The 17,897-nt window shown below is 45.3% G+C and overlaps 1 protein-coding gene across 1 annotated transcript in view; it reads left to right on the top strand.

The window, feature by feature from the left end:
- Window positions 1-17,897, top strand: part of CDK17 (cyclin dependent kinase 17) — a 1,919,677-nt gene that overhangs the window by 104,934 nt on the left and 1,796,846 nt on the right. The gene's annotated exons all lie outside the window — the stretch shown is intronic.

Raw genomic sequence — 17,897 nt, 5'->3', positions numbered from 1 at the left:
TTCTCCCACCCTTTCATCAAACAATTCGTAAGAGGGGCTAACAACTTGAGGCCGCCAAGAAGAGCACCTAACCCAGTGTGGGACCTAAACTGTGTGTTGGAAAAACTAACCCTGCCCCCTTTTGAACCAGCAGCTTCAGCAGAGTTAAAGTTTCTCTCTTGGAAGACAGCCTTGCTTCTGGCCATCACTTCAGCTAGAAGAGTATCCGAGCTGCAAGCACTAATGGCTGTTGAGCCCTTCATCATTTTCTATGCTGACATGGTCTCCCTCAGGACTAACCCGTCCTTCATGCCAAAAGTGGTGCCCAATGTGGCTCTCAACCAATCCAGTCATTTGCCCACCTTTTTCCCTAACCCACAAAACAAGGGGGAAAGGATTCTGCACTCTGTAGATGTGCACAGACAGCTCAGATTCTTAGACAGGACTAAATCATTTAGAAAGACTGATCAATTGTTAGTCCGCTTTGCTGCAGGAGCAGAGGGCAAGGCTATATCCAAACAAACCATTTCCAAATGGATCGCACACTGCATCCATTTCTGTTACAAGCAACACAGGAAACCTCCCTCCAAGGGAGTCAGGGCACATTCTACCAGAGCAACCTCCACCTCTGCAGCTTTCCTCAGAGGAGTCCCCACCAGGGAATTCCTGGAGGCCGCAACATGGACATCTGTTCATACCTTCACCAATCATTACCACCTGCCTATCTTCTCCAAATCCAGGGCAGGCTTTGCCACTGCAGTCTTGCAGGGCATCCTAGCCAGCCCCCAGTCTTCTTGACTGCCTCCACCCTTTTCTTCAGCTTTGGGAATCAACCCAAATGTGATAACTGCAACAGTGAAACACGAAGAACATAGTACAGTTGTGTACACTTACCATAAATGTAGATGTTCGAGTGTATTCAGTGTTGGAGTCCTGTTTTCCCTCCCTCCATCCCCCTTGTCTCTCTCTCAATCTGCCTCTGTCTCTCTCTCCTTACAAGGAATTTTTGCTATTTACTTTCTGCTGGTGGTGTTCTTCCACCATAACCTTAGCTCTGTCTTGGTGGCTCCTGACAGGGCAAGAAAAACTGATTTAATGGCGTTGACTGCCTTATTTTATACCACTGACGACCTGATGTCAGTCCTGGAGTGACGGCAACCAACGCAGAAATACTAAGCCTCTGGTATTCGGGCCAACTGAGGGCTAGCCTGGCAGGGATAACCCAAATGTGATGACTGCAACAGTGAATACACTTGACATCTACATTTATGGTGAGTGTACACAACTGTACTTTAGCCAGCGTTTTGAACCTCTGATCTCCTCAACCACAGCGACTCCTCAAAAACCTACTTTGGCATCTTTTTCTTCTAAAGAGCAAAATTATGATTCAGATCATTCTCCTGACTATTCTTGTCAACTGCATTCTCCTGGCCAAATCTCCTCAGATGGAGAAGACTCCCTGCCCCCCCAGATTACGCTATTAAGGAAACTTCCTTTGGGGAGACTGTCCAGAACATGATGAAGCATTTTGAATTTCAATCCACTTTGATCTCTGATGTACAGAACATGTACTACATCTTCCTGGAAGTGGATATTCCTGCCCCTTCCACAGTTCCTTCTGTTCTTTAGGCTTTCCAAGACTTTCCAGTCCACCTCTTCAGCACCTTACTCTCAACCACCAGCTCCTAAAAGACCAGACAGATTTTACAAGGTGCCTGGTGACCTAAAATATGTGTACAAGAATCATATGGCAGACTCCTCTGAAGTATTTCTTGCTTCACATAAGCCCTCTGTGCTCTTACCCCATGCTAGTGCCCTACCTACACACAGACAGACAGGTCTGTGGGTAGATTGGAAAAGAAGATATACTGCACTTCTACCCTTGCTTTTAGGGCAATTAGCTACCAGATTCAAATGACTAAATACATGATTTCTATATTTCACTCCTTGAGCAAAGTTTTGCTGGACCCTCCAACTGCAGAATTAAGACAGCAAATATAGAATCTACTTTCCGAGGCCACTGAAAAAGACAGACAGTGCATTGGAAGTGCCTATCTAAATCAACTTTCATCCTTAGAAGGCACACTAGGGCAACTCAGAAACCAAGAAAACCCTTATGAAAAGGTAGTCTTGACAAACTTCATAGGGAACCTCCATCTGGGAGGGCCTGCCTTTGGAAATATAAATTTGTGACTACCTTTGCAGCACCTCTTCCCCTGTTCTGAGTCCCATAATTCCTCTTTCCAAAAGACTGTCACTCTCCCTGGCCTGGTGGGAAGGTATTACCTCAGGCATATGTGTCCTGTCCATCGTCAAGGATGATTATGCAACTTCCTGGAAAATATTTCCCCTCTGAAAGACATAGCACATCCTCCTCACAGCCAGTGGTCTCTTCTAACCCCCATCATTCAGGACCTCCTTAATCAGGGCACCATTGATCAAGTCAGAAAGGACTGCATAGGGAAAGAATTCTATTCCGGGATTTTTCTGGTGCCAGGAAGAGGACAGTGGAGACCCATTTTGCACCTTTATTTCTAAACACTTTCTTGAACATTTCAGCTTTTAAAATGCTTTCTTCCCACTCTCCTGCCTTTCATTTGACCTCGGGCCAGACCTCTAGGTGTGAAGGATGCCTTCTTGCACATACCCATTTGTCCTTGCAGGAAATTCTACAGGTTTTTCTTTGGCTCCTCTCATTTCAATTTACTGCTTTGTCTTTTGGTCTTTCTTGCAGCATCAAGGGTGTTAAGTGTCTAGCTCCAGTGGTGGTATTCTGCTGCACCCAGGCAATTCACATTTTCCCCTACTCCGGATGACCTGCTGATCCAAGCTATTTCTCCAGGAGTCCTGTTCGGCATCTACACTTCACCTCACAGCTCCTGTCAGGTCTAGGTTTCATAAACTACAAAAAATCCCACATGGCTTCTAAACTGGACTTGTTTTTTTTTGGATATAGACTGGGCACAGAAAATGCATGCTTCCTCCTCTAAGAGAAAGTTCACAGTCTGTCCATATTTTTCATAGATCTCTCCTCAGCAAGGGAGATGTTAAGAAGTTTGAGTTTTGTGACGGCCAACATTCCTGTGTTTCCAAGTAATAAGATGTCCAACAAAGGCTGCGGATGAGTCAGTTTAGTGAAAAAACACAAAAAAATGGTAAGCGCTTTCACTGTCTCAAGCTTTTTCAGACCATAATATAAAAACATTTTCAAAAACTGTATGTAAAACAACTTAGCCAATCAAAATTAAAAGCACAGTCATCTGAAGTAGTTAACTTCATTTGATCATCAACCTGTGGGTTCCGGATCCGATACAGATCCGAGCCGGCAGCTTACCAAGCTAAAGATCCGAGCTCCAAGCTCCTTCCCCTTACCCATACTACCCTGCATCCCCCTTCCAGTCTTCAGATCTCGTTTGCCATGGCTTTACCAGCAAGAGATTTCTGAGCTCCAGGAAGTTAGGTCTAATCTTGTTTTTTCGGTCTGTGCCCCCTTTGTGTGAATCAGTACATAACTCTTCCCTTATTCTCCCTCTGGTGTTTTTGGTGTAGTTTAAAGAGTTAGCTTAACTTTCGGTTGTGTAGCCCCCCTTCCCGCCCTTAGCGAGTGTGTCTCTGCCCATGTCTTAGCTATCTAAGCAGGAATGTCTGAAAGTAAAAAAAAAAAATACTTTCTCTAAGTGCACAGAGTGTGGCCATAAGCTGTCCCTGGCTGATAGCCACACTCTGTGCATAGTCTGTTTGGGGATCCCTCATTTATCAACCGGCTGCAAAATTTGTGTGGCCTTTAACCCCCGGGCCCTGCGCGATTGCAGGACCAAGCTGATTCTTGCGGGTTTCTTACCCACAGAGTCAGCTACTACTTCTACTCCTTCATCTTCTTTTTCAACCACGGCTGTGGCTGTTCAGCCTTCCTGCCCTCCTCCCCTGTCTGTGGCTGTCACTCCCACCTCTATACAGGGAGAGAGAGAGAGAGGCCAAGAAATTCAGACATAAAGAAAAAGTGAGAGAGAAAGAGAGAGACAGAGACTGAGAGAAGGGTCACAAGAGACAGGCCAACTCTGATCCGTCGGTCTCTTCCCACCAAGGTATTAGTGTCTCCACAAAAAATTGCAAGGCCGTCTTACCCTCGGCTCCGTTCTCCACGATTTTCCCCAGAGCCAGAGGAGGCTTGGTCCTCTTCGAGGTTGTCCTTGCATCGGCCCTCCCCGGATGGTGTTGGTGTCCTCGAGGTCTACTAGGAGCCTCTCTGACGCTGATATGGACCGGATGATGAGGTGGTTTCTGCAAACTCAATTGCAGATGGGAGTGTTGCTGGCCCCTCCCCAGCCGCAGCAGGGAGTTCGGCCCTGACATTTGCCCTGATAGCTCCTTCTCCGATCCACCCTTGGGTTTCAGAGTCTATGGATCCGAGGAGCCCCGGAGTCAGCGCTGATGGTACCTCCTACCTCGACGCCGGCTATGCCCTCGAGCCTGTTGGATCCCTTGTCAGATCCGAGCTCTCAGAGCCGAGATCTGGGCATCAGATCCGAGGGGTTGAGTGTGTCATCGGCCCCATTGTGGTCGGGACATACAGTCTCCTTGGGCCCGGCTGTGCCAGCCTCTGCTCCGGCCCCTTCATCGGATCCGAGGTGTGCGGCTACCCACATCACCAGCAGTAGGGAAGCCGGTTCCCCTTCTGCTTTTGACGTTGTGGACAGGGTGCTCTCTGGAGTATCGAGACCCCTCACTCTTTCCTCGGAGTCCACCCCCTGCTCCCTCGCAACTGAGTTTATCTTCCATCATCCATTCCTCCCAGCGACAGCTTGTATCCGGTACACCCCAGACAGTTCCCCTTGAGGAATATGAGACGGGAGCCCTCCCTGGAGAGTCCCCCCCCTCCAGAGGTTCCTCGCAAATGCCCATTCAAGAGGAGGCACATGGACTCCCCCTGAGTCCCTCACGGACGATACCACCTTGGAGGAAGGGGTAGGTTACCCCAGATCACCCCCCGAAGACGTCTCCTTCGGCGACTTTATGGAAATTCTTCGCCGGGGGGTTGGTTCACCCAAAAACCTACCTCGGACGAGCCAGTATTTCTGGAGGCGTTCGATACAGGCCCATCTACCTCTTGGGTGTCCTCCCTGGCCAACCCACTAGTGGACCTTATCACTACCAGAGCCTGGAAGGAACCGAACACTGTAGAGCCAGTACCCAAAAGGCCCGATAAGGTATTGAGTCCTCCTGCAGACAAAGCCACTTGGAGTAAGGGTTCCCCAGTTGATGCCATGGTGGTGGCAGTGGCCACCAAAAAGGAACTCGCCCAGGAAAGTTCCTCAGTCTATCCCCCAGACAAGGAGTCCAGGGTGATGGATCGTCTTGGAAAGTGGACTTTTGCTTCAGCTACCTTTGCTTTAAGAGTGCTGAATTACATGGCCCACATAATCAGACTGCAGCATGACCTTGTGAAGGAGTACGCTGAGTTCCCCCCAGAGTCCATTTCGGCCGAGGATAAACGGACTTTCTCGGCTCGTATGGCCACTCTCAAATCTGTGTCAAATACATCCATGCATTTACTCTCTCATGCCACCAAGGGAACCACTAGGGCAGCCGGGTCCGGTATTGCCATGAGGTATCATGCCTGGCTCCGGCTTTGCGATTTTTCAGAACCTTTCAAGGGGTCCTTCGCTAACACCCCTTTTGATAGTTCGACTCTGTTCAGGAAGACCGTCCGAGATATGCTTGTCCAGAGTGAGAAGGATGGGAAAACGTTGTCAGCAGTCAGGATCCGCTTCTCTAACCCTCAAAGGTTCGGAACCAGCTAGGGCAAAAGAAGCTGTGGTTCCAGATATCTCAGCTGTCCCAGAACACTCAGGACTCCTTTTCCCCCAGAGGCAGAGGAGGGACAAGATGGACGCCGGCTCAGAGGCAGAGGGGGACCAAAAAACTTGGGGTCATGGGAACCCTTTTCTGATCGACCCGCGCCGCAGCCCTGAGGGGTTGCCCGACTGCTTCTCTCTGGAGGCAGTCGGGGGCGTTTCTCGAGGCACCCAGCCCAATGGGAGTCCATCACGTCAGATCGCTGGGTGCTTCAAATAATATCCAGAGGTTATTCAATTCCCTTCATAAACAACCCACTTTGTACAAGACACCTCCCGGACATCCCACCTGCTCAAAGGGAGGCAGCAGCTTTGGAGATAAGAAAGCTGCTAGACAAAAGAGCAATCCAGCCAGTGTCCCCAGACCAGTCCAGATTAGGCATCTATTCCAGGTTCCTTTTGGTACCAAAAAAAGACGGGGGACTTAAGGCCAATTCCAGACCTATCCACGATGAACTTGTCCATTGCCAAGGAAAAGTTCTGGATGGTCACTCTGCAGTCCAGCCTGCCCTTCTTGCAGGAGGAAGACTAGATGTGCTCAATAGACCTCAAGGCTGCATACTGCCATATTCGGATGGACAGGCGATCCAGGAGGTTCCTCCGCTTTCAGCTAGGAGCCAATCATTACCAGTTCAGGGTCCTACCCTTCGGTCTCACCACAGCCCCCAGGGTGTTTACCAAGGTCATGGCAGTTGTAGTAGTCCACCTGAGGCTTCAGGTCATTCAGGTCTTTCTGTACTTGGACGACTAGCTTCTCACTGCCTCCACCAGGTATCAAATTGTACTAGCCAGGGATTTCTTCCGTTATCTACCCAGCTGGGGATCACGATAAATTTCAAGAAGTCTTCCCTCCAACCTGTTCAAATTCTAGATTTCATAGGAGCGAGAATAGACTCTCTTCAGGCCAGGATATTTTTGACTCCAGACAGACTTCACAGCCTGGCTCTGCATGTATTGGCGCTCCTTCAGTCCCGTGCATCGCCGTCCAATGCGAAGTGCAGTGAGTTTTTTGCTTTAATTTCCCCCGATGGAGGAAGCTCCCAGAGATGCTCTTGTCCATGCTTGGCCACCTGGTCTTCTTTATGCATATCCCCTGCTTCCACTCATGACAAAATTTTTACAGAAAGCTCGTTGGTTGGAGAGCAGAGTTATCGTCATAGCACCATTCTGGCCTCGTCAAGTTTGGTTCCCTTGCCTGCGGTCTCATCTCCTAGCTCTGCCCTGGATCTTGGATCCCATTCTGGATCTTATTTATAATCCCTTGGGAATTGTTCCCCCGAATCTGGACAGCCTCAAGCTCACAGCTTGGTTACTCCAGTTCCATTAGTTGCTAGGACTCCAGGTATCGCTTCCCCAGTTAAATCCATCCTGATAGCGGCACCTAAGTCCTCTACCAGGAAAGTCTGCAGTAGTAAGTGGAAACGTTTTATTTGGGCTTCAGAGAGAAATCTGGATCCCTTTACCGCTCTGGTTCCAGCGGACTTTTGTCTCATATTTTCTAACAAGGGGCTAGCTCTTCCACGGTGAAAGTACAGCTGGTGGCTATTTCCCATTTTCATGTCGAGGAAAATTCAGACTGCCTAGCTGCTGCCAGAATTTGCAAGACTTTTTTGAAATGTACTTTTCTTCTGAGGCCTCCTATTAAGAATCCATCTCCGCCGTGGGATCTGACTTTGGTCCTTCAGGCTTTGGTCGCGCCCACATTCGAACCTGCAGCATCAGTTGACTTAAAATTCTTATCATGGAAAATATGGTCTTCCTGGTGGCTATTACTTCAGCCAGGAGGGTGTCAGAACTTCAGGCCCTGTGTATGAAAACCGCCTTACCTAGTGTTTCACAAGGATAGAGCATCTCTCAGGACTAACCCGTCCTTTCTGCCTAAAATTGCTTCAGAGTCAAATATTAATCAGTTGATTAATTTGCCTGTATTCTTCCCTAATTTTCAAAATAAAGGGGAATATAAACTTTATTTGCTTGATGTGCACAGGCAGTTACGTTTTTATTTGCATAGATCCAAACCTTGCTGTAAATATGATCAGCTTTTTGTTTCCTTTGCTAGACCCTTTTTGGGGAAACCAGTTTCAAAAGTGACTATCGCAAAGTGGATTTTGCTTTGTATTGTGCAAGCTTATAGAGAATTTGGGTTACCAGCCCCAGAAGGGGTTCATGCTCACTCTACCCATTCTATGGCTACTTCACCTTCATTCTGGTCTAGAGTTTCCCTGGACGATATCTGTTCGGCTGCTACCTGGGCTTCCTCTCACACCTTCATTACTCATTGTAAACTAGATTTAGTGTCTAGAGGAAGGGCTTCCTTTGGCTCTGCAGTGCTCCAGAATATCCTTCCTTAAGGACCTCCCAAGATTCAGGTAGCTGGGGACTCTGTCCCACAGGTTGATGATCAAATGAAGTTAACTACTTCAGATAAAGAAGTTATGTACTCACCGTAACGTTCCATCTGAGTAGTTAGACTTCATTTGTCAGCAACCTTCCCTCCCTCCTTCCCCCTGACCTTGATGGTTATTTGTCAGTTTGGGCTTGATGTCCTGAATGTGGCGAGCCTGATGTAAGAGTTCAGGTTAGGTCCTTTTGGCTTAGGTTGTTGGGTGTCACATTGTTAGGTGGCAAACTCGATCTGAGGATTGGAAGGAGGTTGCAGGGTAGTATGGGTAAGGGGGAGGAGCTTGGAGCTCGGATCCTTAGCTTGGTAAGCTGCAGGCTCGGATCCGCATTGGATCCGGAACTCACAGGTTGCCGACAAATTAAGTCTAACTACTCAGATGGAATGTGATGGTGAGTGCATAACTTCTCTATATGACCCTGTTCAGTGATTTAAACCCCTTTTCTTCAACACAGATTTTAAGGAGGCAGTATTATTAAGACCTGGGGGTGAGGTAGCATTCAGTTCTCTTATCCACCTTAGCTCCACATATTCTGTTTCATTAGATATATCCCCCTCTCTTATACTACCATCCACTTTCTGTAGCACTAAAAGCTTAAAACTATGGGATTCTCCAACCTCATACACATGTTTAGCTAGGGCATTAGTTAAATTGACATTCCGAATGCCTTTCAAATGCTCTAGCACCCTCTCCTTCAGGGTCCGATTGGTTTTACCCACGTAGAAACTGTCACATAAACAACATTTTGCAAAGTAAACTATATTTTAGTAACACAATCAGCATAAAAGGGAAACTTAATTGGATATTGCATCCTAGATTGAACAATTGAACTAGCTGACCAAATATATGTACATGCCTTATAAGATCTACAAGCAAAGGTGCCATTCCACTTTGAACGTATTCTAGGGGCCCGAGCATTCTTATAACTTGGTAGTGATACTTTTGGACTTTGTCTGGGTTCCACTGCATTCTTTTATTCATTCCTGTGTTTCCCCTGGCCAGACTTCACATGAGAAAAATCCAGTGTTATCTGAAATCTGTGTGTTCCCAACACCCTCAACCCTTGGACACCCTGATTTTCCTTCCACCTTGTCTCAAAAAGGAACTTCTTTGCTGGAAACACCTGGTTAATCTCAACGAAGGACTTTATTCATACCACAGTTCTCCTCTTCAAGAAGTTAACACAGATGCCTTGGATGAGGCATGGGGACATGGACAGACTCACACTGGGCACATATAGATGGCAACCTCAGTTTCTGAAAGAAAATATCAATTTGAAGGAAATCAGGACTGTCCTGCAAGCACTGCAGACATTGCCCCCACCTGTGAAATCTTGGAAGTTAGTCATTCAGATGGGTGTCACCCTCAGTCGCATACTTTCCTTCACAGGGCAGTGTGCTATCAAACTTCCTTAGTCGCACTAGGACTCCTATGAATGGACTTTAACTGGAAAACCTGCCCGTTTGGGCACCCTTCAGTGGGGTACTCCTCAGGTAGACCTATTTGCATCACCAACTAAGCATCAGCTTCCAAAGTTCTGCACCGGGAACCTTGTCCCACAGCCTGGAGGACAGATGCCTTTTCCTTCCAGTGGACAGGGAAGTTCCTCTATGCCTTCCTCCACTGCCTTCTCTTCTAATAAGAAGAAAACACCCAAACTCCCTTTACTGATCCCTTTTTGACCAAGACAACATTGGTTTCCCCTTGCTGTTTCACCTGACAAAGGGAAATTGCAGAAAAAAAAAACCTCTACAACTGAATCTGATCACTCAACAGAAAGGATTGCTTCTCCACTCAAATCTTCCCTCTCTAGATTGAGTCTATGGATGTCAGGATTTTAATTTCTTAAAAGACACTTTCTCTCTGAAGAGATTGTTCAAGTGCTACAAGTAGCCAGGGCACCCACTACTAGAAAATCTTACAAGCTAAATGGAAAGGGTTTTCATTTTGGTGCTGCAAAGATGGTCAGGACCCACTGTTATCACAGGTCCATGCTGTACTGCAATACCTTTTGTGAACTACTTCATTCAGGCTTGGCTTACTCTTCTATAAAATCTCACCTATCGGCCATCATTGCCTGCCCCCTGCTTCTGGCTAGAGTGGAACTCAAGTTTTTCCTTTGAGGAGTTCAAGTTTTTATCAAACCATCACTTACAACATAGGCAGTCATACATTTATATAAATGAAAACAAACCACACCACCACAATCCCAATTGCAAGCATTTTACATCACAAACCATACTGGCACTCCCAGTTGCAAACATTATACATCACTTATAATCTGCCCACTCTTTTTCAGACAAACATTACATAGCTCCTTTAAGTCCTGCATTCTTTTAAACCTTATTCCTCCCCTGTATGCATTGTTCCCACAATTCCCATTTTTTCCTATGTAGTTTGCTCAATTCTAGTTTTTTTTTTCTCTCTCTTACTATATTCACTTATTGTAGTATAGTTGGTTTAGATTTTGATTTCCATTTTCTAGTAATTGCTTTTTTGGCAGCCACCATAATTAGACACAGTAAGGCCTTACCATATCTGGGCAATTCTGATTCTATATCATAGCTCAGAAAAATAATTTCCCTTGTCACACCAATCTGCCTACCTAGCATCTCCGCCAGTGCATCCTGCAGGGAATCCTTAAGGACTGCCAACTCACTGCACTCCCAGAAAATATGTTCCCAATTACCTCTTTCTTCCTCGTGACATCTCCAGCATTTGCCGTCTACCTGAAGAAAAATGCTCTGGAGTCTACTTGTGGTATGAAAATGTCTATATAAAAATTTCCAAGCAAAAATCCTACATCTTCTAGATTTTGTTGCATAGGTGAGAGACGTACATATATCCTCCCATTGTTTCTTTGTGAATTGCTTGTCCAATCTTTCTTCCCAATCCTTTTAACCTCCTTTGATTGATTCTTATAGTTATCATGCAATATTTTATATGCTCTATTAATTCCTTCTTTAATGGCAGCTTCTGGTTCTAGATTCTACTAAACAACCTACCAGTTCTGTGTTTTTTTTCTTTTAGGGCCCCCCCCCCCTTTTCTTTCTCTTTGCCTATACTCTGATATCAGTCTTTGATAGGGAAGGCAATCTGTAGCCTGCAGTCCAAAAAATTCTTAGCTTCCCATTCTGTCATCTTTCCCCCTCTAGTTATTTGCTCTCAATACCTTGATTCCTATGCAAGTTTTTTTCCAGTAAATTCTAGCCCCCTCTTGCCTATTGTCTAGATCCCTAATTGTAGTCATCCCTTTCAGCAGAATCTCCTTTCTCCCTTCCTGTGTTGGCTTAGTTCTTAGGATACTTTCTGCTACTTTATAGATATAATATTTTGTATGATTTTTATTATTTTCCTGCCTGCATCCAAAATCCCAGTCTCGCCTTGTTTCTTGAGCCTCCCCCCAATTTCATCATCCATTTCCACTTTGAATTATAGTTTTCTGCTTGTGCTATGTATAGGAGCCTTAACTGTGTAGCTCTGAAATACCCATTCAAATCTGGTAATCCTAATCCGCCCTGTTCTGCTTGAAGAATCAGTTTATCCCACTTGACTCTTGCTGTCTTCCCCTCTCAGATAAAGTAATTTCAGCTCTTTATTAATTGCTATCCACAACTAATATACCTGACCTGTGTATAAGACAAATGGGACTAAAAACATTTTAACATTTAACTATCCTTTTCCATATAACAAAGCTTTCATTTTCTCAGTTTTTGTATTATCCTTTTAGTCTCTTTCCACATATCATTAGCTGCCTCACCAGAATAATTTTAATCCATACTTCTAAATACTTCATTTTATCATGTCCTCTTAAATATAAATATTGCTGAACCAATTCATACGTGAGTACATCATTTACCGCTATTGCCTTTGTTTTAGCTTCATTCTTCTTCTTCTTTCGGCTTTTCCCGGTTAGGGGTCGCCACAGCTGATCATCTGTCCACTCATGATTGGCAGTGAAATTTTACAGTGTCGAGTTGCCAGCCCGGCGCCCAACCTTCCACAGAAGGCACACACACGCGCTCACACCTAGGGCCAATTTAGAGTGTCCAATCCACCTACTGCATGTCTTTGGGGTGTGGGAGGAAACCAGAGCACCCAGAGGAAACCCACGCAACCACAGGGAGGACATGCAGACTCCACACAGAAGGCACCCCAGCGAAGGATTGAACCGGAGAACCTCTTGCTGTGAGGCAACAATGCTAACCACTGCACCACCGTGGCCGCCCCTTTGTTTTAGCTTCATTCATTTTGAATTTTGAATTGATTTCAAACCGTCTCAAAATGCTCCACAACACTGTAATGTCTTTTTCTGATTTTGTCGGGTATAAAATAATATCTACAAACAGAGCCATATTTTTCTTGACTACCATACCAATTATACCCTTGAATTTCTGTGTCCCTTATTTTCTTTGCCATTGGTTCCAAATATAATGAAAATAAAGTGGAAAGAGAACATCCCTGCCTGGTTCCTGTGCTCAGGCAGAAATTATCAGAGAGGACCTCACCCACTTAGGGAGTTCTGCATCTTAACCCACCAAGGAAGCCCATCTCTCTCCATTGGAATCACAGTTTTGTGTGGAAAAGCTTACATTGCCTCCTTTTGAACAAGCATCTTCTGCTTCTTTAAAATTCTTTACTTGGAAAACTATGCTATTCTTGGCTCTCACCTCTGCTGGGTGAGGTTCTGCATTACAAACTGTCATGGTCAATCCCCCTTTTCTTATTTTCCAAAAGGACGTGGTGACTTTCAGGTCTAATCCATCCTTCATGCCTAAGGTAGTGAACGAGCTGTCCTTCAATCAAGCTATTCACCTTATCCCCAAGCCACAGAATAGGGGGGAAAGAATCTTACATTATCTGGACATTCACAGGCAACTAAGATTTTATGTAGACAAAACTAAATCCTTCAGGAAGGCCGACCAGCTGTTTGTATCTTTTATAAGCCTTAAGTAGGGCCAGTCAGTCTCCAGATAAACTATTGTAACTTGAATCTCTAAATCATCTCTAATCACCTCTTTCTGCTACTTGCACTATGGTAAGTCCTTGCCTTGCTGCCCAAAAGCTCATTCCACTAGGTTAGTAGTTTCCTTAGTGACATTTCAAAGTGGAGTAGATGCCAGCTCTATCTTGGAAGCTGCTACTTGGTCCTCTGTATACACACACACATTCACCAAACACTCCAAAATTGATGCCTTCTCCATATCTAGGGATGCCTTTGCAAGGTTGGTCCTGTATGGACTGCTAGACAACTAATCTTCTCAGTAACCAACCACCCTTCTCTTTACTGCTTTATCTCCAGGAATCACCCATATGTCATGAATGCTGCAACAGTGATTTCAATCAGAAGTTAGTACAGTTCTAAGCTAAGGCCACTGCAGCAGTGATCCGTATGATGAAAGTATAGTTTATAGATTCATAAATAACTAGGCTAATGACGCGGGGTGGCCCTTCTGTGCCTAGACAAGTTTTCACAAAAGAATAATAGTATCCTGTATCCGAGTAGGACATTGAGATCCGGGAATTTATAAGCTACCGCTTTCCATAAGGGACATGGGTGCCAGGCCCCTGTAAATTTCCTATACATCCACTGGTCTAGGTTCTGCTTGAACTGGGTAATAGACAAACTCAACTTCATGTAGATGGAAAGCCTATTCCATAGGAGGAGCAGTATGGATCCTCAGACTGTCTGCAAGCCAGCAGCCTGAAGACTACTGAGAGAGGGAGACCAGTCAGCTCGGAGGAGTGTAGCTCGAATAGGTAAGTAAACTCTTCCATTTCAGTGTAGCAAAACAGAGGATGTTCTTCGTCTTCCATTGCTGCGTTGCAAAAAAAAAATGCCCGGATGCTCGGCGGCGCCAGCTTTCATCCAAGCGCAAAAAAAACAGCGAAGCCCTAGGGTTGATGACGGCAGTCCCCGGGGACCGGTTCTCTTAGGTAACTCATATGAGTCTCAGGTGTACAGCAGGCTGTGCCCTTCAGGAGGGAGGGCAGGCTGAGGGGAGCTCAGGTTGGGCTTTCTTTCTTCTCTCTTTAGTCCCTAGTTAGAGCCTCTCTTCTGCTGCCTTTTTAGAGGTAGGCCAACCTCAGCTTCAGTCTTCAGCTCAGCTCTCCTAGGGGCTTCTTCCTGGCCTTAGAAACATATGCTTAAAATGGCAGAAGATTTGATTACTATGATGATTACTTCTATGGGCCTCCCTCTAGAGGCCTAGAGTGTGGAGACAGAGTTTGACAGTTTTGTTTTGTACCAGGGGCTTCGGGTTCTCTTCTCTTGGAAGCAGGAGTATCCTCATCCTCATTCTGATTCTGATGTGGATGATGCCACTCCTTGGCTTCTCCTCCTGATTTTTTTTTTGTGGAAGATGTTTTTTGAGGCTTTCCTGAACCCTGATTCTTTGCCTCCTGCTCCTGTTAAACCTGATAGGTACTATAGGATTGTCAGTTTCACATGCTGAAAATCAAAAATATCTCCTTTCACAATTGAAATCTAAGGTGGATGCTATGCAGTCTGATGTGTTGTTTGGTTCACCTGTGACTGTGTAGCAGTTTAAAAAAATGGAGGACAAAGCTAAGTCTATGCAAACTGTTTAGATTTTTTTTTGCACAGCCAGCCAAGTTTAGTAGAAATTGGCCTGCTAAAGGGGTGGACATATCCTGCTTATGATTCAACACTATCTGGACATTCCCAAGTTCAAGATGTTCTCTGCTCCAGTGGCTTACTACAGGCTACAACAACTCAAATCTATCCTTATTTTTAACAACTGCCTGATCTGGGCTCAAGAAAGGAAGACCTTCTACACAATCTGGAATATCTTATAGCAGTGCTAAGATGCCTAGGGTGTGAGCTGTGAGAAATAAAGTCAGTAGTCTACCCTCTCACAGACATGCTTTCTGGGTGTGAGACTGAATACAGCAGCCCAGATGGCCTTATATTGAGTCCAGTTTAGCATTGCTGGCTTTCAAGGAGTTACTTCTTCCAGGGCAGGTGTTGATTCTAAGGTTTCTGGAGCACACAGAACCTTAGCAGATGTGTTAAGCAGACAAATCATGGATCCCGACAACTGGAGACTCGATCTTCATGTATTTCAGAAATTGACAGTGTCATGGGGGACTCCAGACATAGATCTGTTTCGCTTCTCCACTAAACCACCAGCTGCCACAGTTTTGCACAGGGGTTTCATCAGGTTGGACAGGACAGGCCAAGGATGATTTTGATAGCTCCAGATTGGCCTCGCAACACTGGTACCTCTACTACGGAGTCTGGTAAGATTCCACATCTATTATCCCCCAGCAGGTCGGTCATGCTCAATGTCAAGCTTCACTCTCTTCATCTGACAGCCTGGCATATTCTGTGTTGTGCTAGAAGAAGAAGAGTAAAGAAAAGTGTACAAAAAAAAAAAAAATGGAGATTTTTTTTTTGGTAAAAAAAGAATTTGGAGATTTCTTGAGCTAATTTGAGTATGGCCATGCTGCAGCAATCTCAGCTCACTATGATTGTGACCCACCATTCAATTTTTGTTGGAAAAACTTACTCTACAACCTTTGCTTTTTTGTTGGCTATTACTTCAAGAAGGGGGTGTCTGAGTTGCAGATGCAGACCCCAATAAAAAGGAAAAAGATTTTGCATACTTTAGATGTACAATATTTTGGAAGCTACTTGGCAGGTTCAGTGAGTTCTTTCTTCTAAGCATTATCTCCCTATCTACTCTAGTCTAGGCTGGTTTTTTGCCACAGCTGTTTTGCAAAAGGCATTGTGTCAGCCTGCTTCTTTATGATTTGCCAGCCTCTTACGTAGGTGATTTACCTGCTTATTTTTTTGTATATATTGTTGTTGTTTTTTTGCAGTATTTTTGGCCTTGTCTTTTTAGGGTCTTCCTGGATGCGGACTATACCCAATAGTAAGGACTGCAGCAATGGAATCCTCGAACATCTACATTTATGGTAGGTACAAAACTGTACTTTAAAGCAAGGGGGAGAAGAAAAGAAAGGTTGAAATAAGCCACAGAGGAGGGAATGAAGAGTTTGATGGAATACTGCAAAAAGGATCAGTAGGACATCTGCTGTACTTCCATCATAGTGATTACTGCTGTAGTAGTCTTAGCTATATGGGTTATATCCTGCTTAGTATGCAACAGCCAGTCAACTTACAAAGCTTCAAGGCACCTTCTACATGCCCAAACTATCGGTCAGCTTGAGCTGAGCTTATTAAAAAGACTGGTTTGGGTGTCAAGCCCTTCAGAGCTTTCCTGCCACTGAAGAATATGCTGCTCTGAAGCATTTGAGGATCGATGGTTGGCTTGTGCTGTTCCTTTGCTGATCAGATAAATTCCCTTTGAGGAAAAAAATCCATTTTAAAAATTATCAAGTAACTCTTTCCTGCCCAGGAAAGTTATTTAAAGCTCTGAGTTTGTATTTGTGTCATTATAATTTAAAAGGTGTTTAAAGTAATGGAATACCAGATGTTCATGTTTCACTGTTGCAGTCAATACAATTGGGTTATCCTACTGGCAGGCTACCTGCAGTCGGCCAGAATTCCAAAGTCTAGGTCTGGCGTCGGTTGCTGTCGCCTCCTCCCTGACGTCAGTGCGCCAGGGGTATAAAAGATGCAGCCGACGCCATTTTCTTCAGTCTTTCTTGCCGCGCGGTGCCCGAAGCAAAAGCAGTTCGCAAGTGCCGGTCAGCCGACTCCTGAGATTTTCAAGTTTGAATTTCAGATCCGAAGTCTTCATTTAAAGCTAAGTACCCCGTTGGGGAAAGTTTTTTATCTTGCTCCAGACCGATGTCAGAAAAAGTTAATAATTGTATTTCTTGTGGGAAGCAAATACCTCATAAGGATTTTCATTCTTACTGTATTCCTTGCCTAGGCCCTGACCACGACATTGTTAGTTGTCGGTTTTGTGCTAGATTTAACCACCGCACTATTAAGCGTCTGTACGATTTTGCATTTCAATACTTTGGCAGACGATTTAATTATAAAATGCCGTCGGAACAGCTGACTACCGGAGTTTACAAAAAACGCAAAGAAAAAGAAAAGGACAGGCATCCGAGGTCCAAAACCGACGACGAGGTTTCTTCGAGGCCAGTCACTGGTTCACCGGTTCTCAGTGAGGCGCTTTCGCAACCCCTGATGACCGCTACTTTAGAGCCGCAGGCCGATACCGACTCCCACGTGGAGTCAACCAGGCCTACAGAAACTCAAGGTATTGGACCTTCGGAAACCATTCCCTCAGATGGGTCCGGAGCCGCTGAGCAGGCATCGGCTTCTGAGGACGTTTTCAGGCCTACACAGTTATATGTTAAAACTACTTCAGCTTCAAAGGCAAAGACTAAAGCAGCTTTAAAGACAAAGAAACAAGTACAACAGCCCCATGGACAGGCCTCCATGCCTAAAAAACAGATGCTCAAAATGGCCGAAGACCTGATTACTTTGATCAGGGGTTCTCATCCCCCTCCTGACAAGAGGCCTAGGCAAGAGATAGAATATGAATCTTCAGATCAGGTTTCCATTTCTTCTGATTCCTCTTCTGATCAGCAGTACTCTCTTCCTCCTTATGAGGATTCGGATGCTGAAGAATCTATCCTCTCAGCTTCTCCACGTGAGGATTATTCTTTTGGAGAAACACTGCATACCATGAGGGAGCATTTCCACTGGGAAGAGCCA

Source organism: Protopterus annectens, chromosome 11.part0 (assembly GCF_019279795.1).
Source record: "Protopterus annectens isolate FY-2018-M chromosome 11.part0, PAN1.0, whole genome shotgun sequence".
Taxonomy (NCBI): domain Eukaryota; kingdom Metazoa; phylum Chordata; order Ceratodontiformes; family Protopteridae; genus Protopterus; species Protopterus annectens.
The sequence above is the reverse complement of the archived record's forward strand: the minus strand, read 5'-3'. Positions and strand labels throughout refer to the sequence as shown.